At 37.9% G+C, this 9656-nt stretch overlaps 1 pseudogene; it reads left to right on the top strand.

Annotated features, from left to right (window-relative positions):
• Positions 1–439: 439 nt before the first annotated feature.
• LOC108285165 overlaps positions 440–9656 on the top strand; it is a 74024-nt pseudogene continuing 64807 nt past the window's right edge.

A 9656-nucleotide genomic window follows, 5' to 3' on the forward strand; every position in this document is an offset into this window, starting at 1 on the left:
GAAGTTCTCGTGTTGTGTTTTTCAGCTCCATTAATTCACTTATATCGTCTCTAAATTGTGTATTTTTGTTAACATTTGATCAAACAATTTTTCAAAGTTCTTAGTTGCTTTGCATTGAGTTAGAACAAGTTCTTTTAATTCACAGAAGTTTCTTATCCACCTTTTGAAGGCTGCTTCTGTTAATGGAACACACTCGTTCTCCATCAGGCCTTGTTCTGTTGCTGATGAGGAACTGTGATCCCCTGTAGAGGGAGAGGCATTCTGATTTGGGGTATTCTCAGCCTTTTTAGGCTGTTTTCTTCCCTTCGTTATAAATTTATCCATCTGTAGCCTTTATAATTACCGTCTTTATAATTGGGTTTCTGAGTGGAAGTCCAACTTGTTGATCCCCAGCGCTAAAATCTGAGCAACCCACTGCGCCGGCCAAAGCAGTGGCGTTATGATTGATGGTGCTTTTCTGACTCTGCACCAAGAACCACCGCACCAAGGCAGCGGCAAAACTGCCTCGCCGGCCACAAGAGTCGCGCTGGCGACCCGTGGGGCTCCTCCACTGGGAATCTCCTGGTGCGTGAGCAACAAAAATTCGTCTGAAAGTGTGGCGTCCTCTCGTTCTCTGCGCTTTTACTGGGAGCTACAATCCTGAGCTGCTAGTGATCATCCATCTTGGATCTATCTCCCGGATAAAATACTTATATCACAATGTTCTTGATTCCCAGTTCAGCCTATAATAATTTCTTTCTGGGGCACCAGTCATGGACCAGCAGAAGCTGGCTCAGAGCCAAAATTGCTGTATTGCTGTGTAATGAGTTTTGATATACAATTCATCTAGCGTTTGTAAGTGTGGAAAGTGTAGGAAGACCTTATAAAGTAAAATGCTCATAGGAAATTCTTGGAAATTAAAAGAAAAAGGATTCTGCAAGGATGCACATTGAAGAACTATTTGTTCTATCCATTAGGAAATGGAAATGGGAGATTGGAGCAAAGGAGGGTTTTCTATAATTCCTTTCATCAGTTTTGTTTGGATTTTTATTGGAATAAGTCATAATTTTTAAATTTAAAAATTAATAAAGGTTTTTCAAAGCTAAAGAAAGAAACAAAGAAATTATCTGACCTACTGTTTGACTGTAGGTCATAAGACCTCCATTCCAGAGAGGGCCCTGCCCCTCAGCCAGAAGGAAGGAATGTGTTCTCAGAAAGGCCTAGAAGAATCTAGACAGACAGGCCCTGCTAGATTTTCCTACTCAGTCTGTCAGCATTAGATCATACCCTTTTTGTCCTATCATATGCCTACACGACTGTCTACTTCATTTTATCTAAGCATAAAAATGTACAGTTTCTCCTGTATCTTTGGGTCTTCATTCTGAAGGGTCCTGTATGTATACATTAAATAAATGTCTATCCTTTTTCTCCTATTAATCAATCTGCCTCATGTCAGTGATTTTTCAGTGAACCTTTAGGGAGCAGAAGGCCTTGGCCCCCAGATATGCATTTCGGTTTCACCTCCTCATCACGTCTCACCTGACATACACACCAAGCCTAACTCTCTCCCTTCAGCCCCAGGGCTCTCCTAGAGAGTACCTATCTTGGCTTATGGCCACTCACAACAGAGACCAAATTAGAAAGAAACCAGAGCAAACTGCTTCAGATTCACTGACATTCTTGGATCTGTGGGATCTTTTATCAATCATGGAATATTCTTAGTTGTAATCTCTATAAATATTTTTTCTGCTTTATTCTTCCTCTGTTTTCTTTGTTGAACTTTCATTACAAAGATAACCTATCATATTTTTTTCCCTTTGTTTCAGTTAGGATAAATTTCCATTTATTTTCTTCAAGTTCACTGCCTTGTTTATTCTGCTGTGTTTGTTCTGTTATTTAGCCTGCTGAATGAATTTTTAATTGTGATATTGTAGTTTTTAATTTTAGAATTTCCATTTCTTTTTATTTTATATAGCTGGCATTTCTATGCCTATCTTTCACATCTCTTCATGCATGTTGGTCAGATTTTCCTTTAGACTATTTTACACATTTATCGTAGTTATTTTAAAATCTTTCTCTGCTAATTCCATGATCTGAGTGACCATGTGTCTTCTTTTGATGGATTTTTCCTCTTAATCACGGGTCATATGTTCCTTCTTTGCATCTTTTACCTTATTTTTATTGTATGCCAGATATCATATAAAACAATTGTAGAGATTGAAGTATATTATATTAATCCTGAGAAAAGGGCACACTTCTTCATGTGCCAGGCAATAAGGTGGTAGTCTGAATTCACATCTAAGCTGTGATTGAGCTGGGTCTGGGATTTGTTACACATTCAATTAATGCAGTTCTCTACAGAATCCAAATATTTTGAGGACATTCTTGACATTATCTTCAGCATTGCTTGAGCATTTCTCTGTGCTTTAAACTCTGCTTTCTGAAATTTGAGGTATGTGTACTCTGTTTTTAATACCCTTAACCAGTTTTTTATGTCAATCAGGAGTTACGTTTAATTTTCATATCTAGCCTGACTTTCTGTGTCTTAGGAGAGCTCTACACTCTGCTCCTTTGACACTAGCTTTCAGAAGGCCACACTCTGGGAAATCTTGGCAAGTAAGTGGTAACTGATTCTGAGATGGCACCTCCTCCAGATTCTAAATGCTCATTGTAAATCACCGTTAGCTGGCCATTAAACATTTGTTAAGTTTACCTGGCATCATCTTACCCATCTGTAGTGAGTTTGGTGTTCTACAGTGCCTCCAAGGTTATAAAGAATCACAGCTCTCTTCTCTCTTAATAAGTGTTTTCCCTATTCTGGAGGTTAGCTCTCAATAGCTTTGTCATCACTTGGAATTTTGATATAATTTCAGACTTCATAACCCCATCCCAGACCTACTGAATCAGAATTTACTTTTTCATAGAACCCTAGAAGATTTCTACAAACATTAAAATTTAAGAAGCATTGTTCTAGCTTTCTACTTTTGAAATGAAAAGTCTGATTCTTTTTCTTTGTGAGCAAACAGATCTTGCTAAGTGGAAGCTTTTTAAATTTTTTCTTTGAAATTAGGGAATTTTACCAGGATTTTGGGTTTTCTTCAATCCTGCCTAGTAGCCTTGTCAGTCTGCAAACTGGAGTATTTTTATATCAAAAAGTTATATTTTATTATTTATTTTAATATCAATTATCTTCCATCTATTCATTTTTCTCTTGCACAAAAAAGTATAGTACACTGGTTAAGTGCACAAGCCACTTCGGTTCAAATCTCAACTTACCCACTTAAAAACTCTTTGATTCTGGGAATTTTGCTGAACTTCTCTATGCTCCTGTTTTCTTACCTGTAAAACAAAGTTAATGATCATAGCAGTACCTGCCTCATATGCTGTTTTGCTTTGTTTTGTTGATGTTTAAATTAGTTAATATATATAAATCCCTTAGGAAGATTGTCTGGCAAATTTCACGTGCTCAGTAAACGTTAGCTAAAATTCTTTAGACCTGCAGTTATTGGCAAGTCAGGACTTCTGGAATTTTCCTCTAAATCTCTTATCTTTTCCCTCTACATTCCTATCTCTTCATATTTTTGATCTACATAAAATATTTTTACACTTAATTTTCCAGATTACTAAGTAATGTTTTAGCAATGACCGTTTGTTGAATTTCAAAAATCAATAATCTTTTCTTTACTAGAACCATAAAATCTATTGTGTGTTCTAACAGTTCTCCTCCTCCCCTCCTTCTTTTTCTTCTTCTATCCTTTATCATTGCCATCAGTTTGATTTCATTGGGATCCAATTGTTTTAGGTATTTAGACTGATTTTTGTCCTCCATTGTACTCATTTTTTTTTTAACTGAGTTTTTCTTTTTCTCTATCTTCTCATGATTTTGGGCTTTCACAGAATCATACATATCACAGCATTATAGTTCCTTGACATGCAGTTGATCAGCAAGTAATGACTGGTTTTCAGATGTTTGCTAATTATTTCTCTCTGCTAAAGTGCATGGAGAATGCCTCTTTGCTCTCGGGTCTCCCAATTTCTCTCTCATCTTCAAGGTCTAGAAGCAGCTCAGGACACCAGTACATCAACCTTTTAAGATTATGGAAGTCAGAATAATCTGGCAAGCACCATGGAACCATATAAACAAAGCAGCAAGTATACTTCATTCTGATATGTTTGTGCCAGATGGGTTCCCTTGGATGACTATGAAATCTAATCTCTTTAAAAAAATAATAAACCATTGATTCTGTTGCTGGTCCCATGGTTCTTGCACAATATCAGGGAGAGTCAAATTCAATACCTTCTCTCTTCTGCAAGTGATTGGAAAGCCTCGGAAGGATTCTCTTGTTTACATCAGCATATCTGCCCCAGTGTTTGTTTCCAGAATCCACCTTTGAAGACACATACACACACACAGACACACACACACACAGTATATATACTCCAATATGTTAGAATTTTATTTTTCAAAACGAATATGTATTATGCAAAACTGTAAATAATTTATTATTTTTTTTAATGAGCAAGAAAAGTTGTGTGAGAAAATGAAGGTAACCACTGCAGAGTCCCTTTAATAACTATGACTAATAAGAAAAGGGCTGGGGGCGATGGCTCATGCCTGTAATCCCAGCACTTTGGGAGGCCAAGGTGGGCAGATCACCTGAGATCAGGAGTTTGAGACCAGCCTGGCCAACATGGTGAAACCCCATCTCCACTAAAAATACCAAAATTAGCCGAGTGTAGTGGTGCATGCCTGTATTCCCAGCTACTTGGAAGGCTGAGGCAGGAGAAACACTTGAACCCAGGAGGCAGAGTTTGCAGTGAGCCAAGATCACACCACTGTACTCCAGCCTGGGCAACAGAGAGACCCTGTCTCAAGAAAAGAAAGAAAAGAAAAGAGAAAAGAGATATGTTGAAAAAGAAAAACCAAGTTCAGTAGATATTTTGTCTGATTGCTTTCTGATTTGTTTTTAAAGATGAAATGGCTTTGTGCATATTTACAAATTAAGGTGCAGAAACTGTGAACAGAAAGAGGTTGAAGATAGAGGAGAGGCGTGTGATGATAATACAGTTTTTTTTCTCAACAACCAGAATACTTGAGTTATAGCCATATTCTAACAATTGGATGTTAGACTATCTTTTTTTTAAATCATTTTTTGGTTGAAAATCCTCTTTAAAATCCCAAATCCACCTTCATTCTCTTAGTAAATATATTCTAATGAAGATTTTCTTAACATATCTGGGTCATAATAGGTATGTGGAAATGGGATTTGTGTAGAAATAAATGTTTCCTAATGAACTTTATCTTTTTTTATTTTTATTTTTTGAGATGGAGTTTCACTCTTGTTGCCCAGGCTGGAATGCAATGGCGTGATCTCGGCTCCCTGCAACCTCTGCCTCTTGGGTTCAAGCGATTTTACTGCCTCAGCCTCCTGAGTAGCTGGGATTATAGGTGCCTGATACCACGTCTGACTAATTTTTTGTATTTTTTTAAATAGAGATGGGGTTTCACCATATTGGTCGGGGTGGTCTTGAACTCCTGATATCAGGTGATCCACCCACCTCGGCCTCCCAAGGTGCTGGAATTATAGGTGTGAGCCACCATGCCCAGCCTAATAAACTTTATTTTTAAGTGCAGTTTACATTCACAGCCAAATTGAGCAGTAGTATAGATATTTTTCCTATGCTTATGCCCTCTGACATGCATAGCTTTCTCCACTGTTAATATCCCCCAACCAGAGTGGTACATTTCTTACAATTGATGGACCTACACTGACACATCATTACACTCAAACTCTGTATTTGACATTAGGATCCCCTCTTGGTCTTGTACATTCTATGGGTTTGGTTAAATATATAATGACATGTAAACTCCATTATAGTATAACACATAGCAGTTTCACTGCTTTAAAAATCCTCTGTACTCCACCTGTTCACCCCTTCTTCCTCCATAACCCTGGAAACCACTGATCTTTATATCATCTCTGATATGGTTTGGCTGTGTCCCCAACCAATCTCAGCTTAAATTTTAATAATCCTCACGTGTCAAGGGTGGGGCCAGGTGGAGATAATTGAATAATGGGGGCACTTTTCCCCCTTACTGTTCTTGTGGTAGTAAATAAGTCTCATGAGATCTGATGGGTTTATAAGTGGGAGTTCCCCATACAAGCTCTTTCTTGCCTGCTGTCATGTAAGATGTGATTTTGTTCCTCATTCAATTTCCACCATGATTGTGAGGTCTCCCTGGCCATGTGGAGCTGTGAGTCAATAAAACCTTTTCCTTTATAAATTACCCAGTCTTGGGTATGTCTTTATTAGCAGTGTGAAAACAGACTGATACAGTAAATTGGTATTTACTGTATATACACTGGTAGAATGCAGTGCTGTTGTAAAGATACCTGAAAATGTAGAAGCAACTTTGGAACTGAGTAACAGGCAGAGGTTGGGACAGTTTGGAGGACTCAGAAGAAGACAGGAAAATGTGGGAAAGTTTGGAACTTTCTGGAAACTTGTTGCATGGCTTTGATCAAAATGCTGATAGTGATATGAACAATAAGGTCCAGGCTGAGGTGGTCTCAGATGAAGATGATGAACATTTTGGGAACTGGAGTAAAGGTCACTCTTGCTATGCAAAGATACTGGCAGCATTTTGCCCCTGCCCTAGAGATCTGGGGAACTTTGAACTTGAGAGAGATGATTTAGGATATCTGGGGGATACCTCATGGAGAACCTCTGCTAGGGCAGTGCAGAAGGAAAATGTGAGATGGTAACCCCCACACAGAGTCCCCACTGGGGCGCTCCTTAGTGGAGCTATGAGAAGAGGGCCTCTGTCCTCCAGACCCCAGAATGGTAGATCCATTGACAGCTTGCACCATGCATCTGCAAAAACCACAGACAATCAATGCCAGCCCATGAAAACAGCCAGGAGTGGAGCTGCCCATGGGAACCCACCTTTTGCATCAGCATGACCTGGATGTGAGACATGGAGTTGAAGGAGATCATTTTGGAGCTTTAAGATTTGACTGCCCTGTTCGATTTCAGACTTGCATGGGGGCCTGTAGCCCCTTTGTTTTGGCCAATTTCTCCCATTTGGAATGGGTGTATTTACTCAATGACTGTACCTTCATTGTATCTAGGAAGTAACTAACATGCTTTTGATCTTACAGGCTCATAGGTGGAAGAGACTTGCCCTTTCTCAGATAAGACTTTGGACTATGGACTTTCAAGTTAATGCTGAAATGAGATAAGACTTTGGGGGACTGTTGGGAAAGCATGATTGGTTTTGAAATGTGAGGACATGAGATTTGGGAGGGACCAGGGGCAGAGTGATATGGTTTGACTGTGTTGCCACCCAAATCTCACTTTGAATTGTAATAATCTGCACATGTCAAGGGTGGGGCCAGGTGGCAATAATTGGGTCATGTGGGCAGTTCCCCTATACTGTACTCATAATAGTGAATAGTCTCACGAGATCTGATGGTTTTATACATGAAGTTTCCCTGTACAAACTCTCTTCTGCCTGCTGCTATGAAAAACATGACTTTGTTCCTCTTTGCTTTTCCACCATGATTGTGAGTCCTCCCAGCCATGTGGAAATGTGAGAAGTAAACCTCTTTCCTTTATAAATTACCAAATCTTGTGTATGTCTTTATTAGCAGCATGAGAACAGACTAATACAATCTTCATAGTTTTGCCTTTTCTAGAATGTCGTATAGTTGGAATGATGCCTTATGTTCACTTTTCAGTTTGCCTTCTTTTGCTTACTAATGTGGCTTTTAGATTTCTTCATTTCTTTTTATGTCTTGATAGCTGCTTTTTTTAAAAAGTGTGGAATAATATTCCACTGTCTGGATTACCATTATTTATTTACCCATTCACTTTCTAAAGGACATCTTGGTTGTTTCTAAGTTTTGGCTATTATGAATAAAGCTGCTATAAATATCTATGTGCAGGTTTTTGCATGCACATAAGTTTTCAACTTTTTTGGGTAAATACCAAGGAGCACGACTCCTAGAACAAATGCTAAGAGTATACCTCATGGAGAACCTCTGCTAGGGCGGTGCAGAAGGGAAATGTGAGATGGTAACCCCCACACAGAGCCCCCACTGGGGCACTCCTTAGTGGAGCTACGAGAAGAGGGCCTCTGTCCTCCAGACCCCAGAATGGTAGATCCATTGACAGCTTGCACTATGCACCTGCAAAAGCCACAATCAATGCCAGCTTTGCTTCTTTGTCAAAATTCAGTTGACAGTATTACTTGGGCCTCTTTCTTGGCTCCCTATTCTGTTCTATGGATCTATTTGTTTATTCTCTTGCTGAAACCTCACTACCTTGATTAATTTAGCTTTATAGTAAGTCTTAAAGTAGGACAATATCGGTCCTCCAACTTTGTTATTCTTCAATACTGTGGTGGCTAATCACTGTCTTTTGAATCTCCACATAAATTTTAGACTGTTTGTTGATACACACAAAATTACCTTCTGGGATTTTGTTTGGGATTATGTTAGATCTATAGATCAAGTAACAGTGAACCAATATCTTGACAATATTGTGTCTTCTTATCCATAAACATGGCCATTGATTTAGTCTTTGATGACTTTCATCAGGGTTTTTAAAAATAATTTTAGATTCAGGAGGTACATATGCAGGTTTATTACATGGATATATTGAGTAATGGTAAGGTTTGGGCTTCTAGTGTACCCATCACGAAAACAGTGGACATTGTACCTCATAGTTAATTTTTTAAACCCTCCCCCCAAATCCTCTCCTTTTGGAGACCCCAGTGTGTATTATCTCCATTTTTATGTCCATGTGTGCCCATTGTTTATTTCTCGCTTAGAATAGAACATTTTATATGAGAATATTGAATGAGAATATACAATAATTGGATTTTCTGTGTCTGATTTAGTTCACTTAGGATAATGGCCTACAATCTTTTTCAGAAGATAGCAGCAAAAGGAATACATCCAATTCATTCTATGAGTCCTACATCATAGTATTATCAAAACCAGGCAGAAACATTATAAGAAAACTATAGATCAATATCTCTCATGAACACAGACACAAAAATCTTCAGCAAAATATTAGCAAATTTAATCCACTATTTTTTGTTAAAGGAATTAACATCAAGTCTGAAATCGACCAGGGCAGTCAAATCTTAAAGGATAATGGCCTACAGCTCCATCCATGTTGCTGCAAGAAACATAATTTCATTCTTTTTTATGGCTGCATAATATTTCATGGCATATATGTACTACATTTTCTTTTTCCAATCATCTGTTGATAGGCACTTAGTTTGATTCCAAATCTTGGTTATTATGAACTATGCTGCAATGAATATAAAGTATAGGAAATCTTTATGTAAAAATAGTTTTGTAATTTTCTCTAATAGATCTTGTGAATATTTTGTTGAAATTAAGCCTAAGTATTTAATTTTGAGGGGTGCCAATATAAAGGATTTTGTGTTTTTAATTTCAAATTTCAGTTGTTCATTGCTGGTATATAGAAAAGCAAGTGACTTTTGTATATTGACCTTGTATCCTATAACCTTGCTATAATTGCTTATTAGTTCCAAGGATTTCTTTGTCAAGATTTTTAGATTTTTTACATATACAATCATGTCATCTGCAAAAATGAGTTTTATTTATTTCTTCCTTCACTATCTTTATACCTTCTATTCC

The sequence above is a fragment of the Cebus imitator genome, unplaced genomic scaffold (assembly GCF_001604975.1).
Source record: "Cebus imitator isolate Cc_AM_T3 unplaced genomic scaffold, Cebus_imitator-1.0 Scaffold292, whole genome shotgun sequence".
NCBI lineage: Eukaryota > Metazoa > Chordata > Mammalia > Primates > Cebidae > Cebus > Cebus imitator.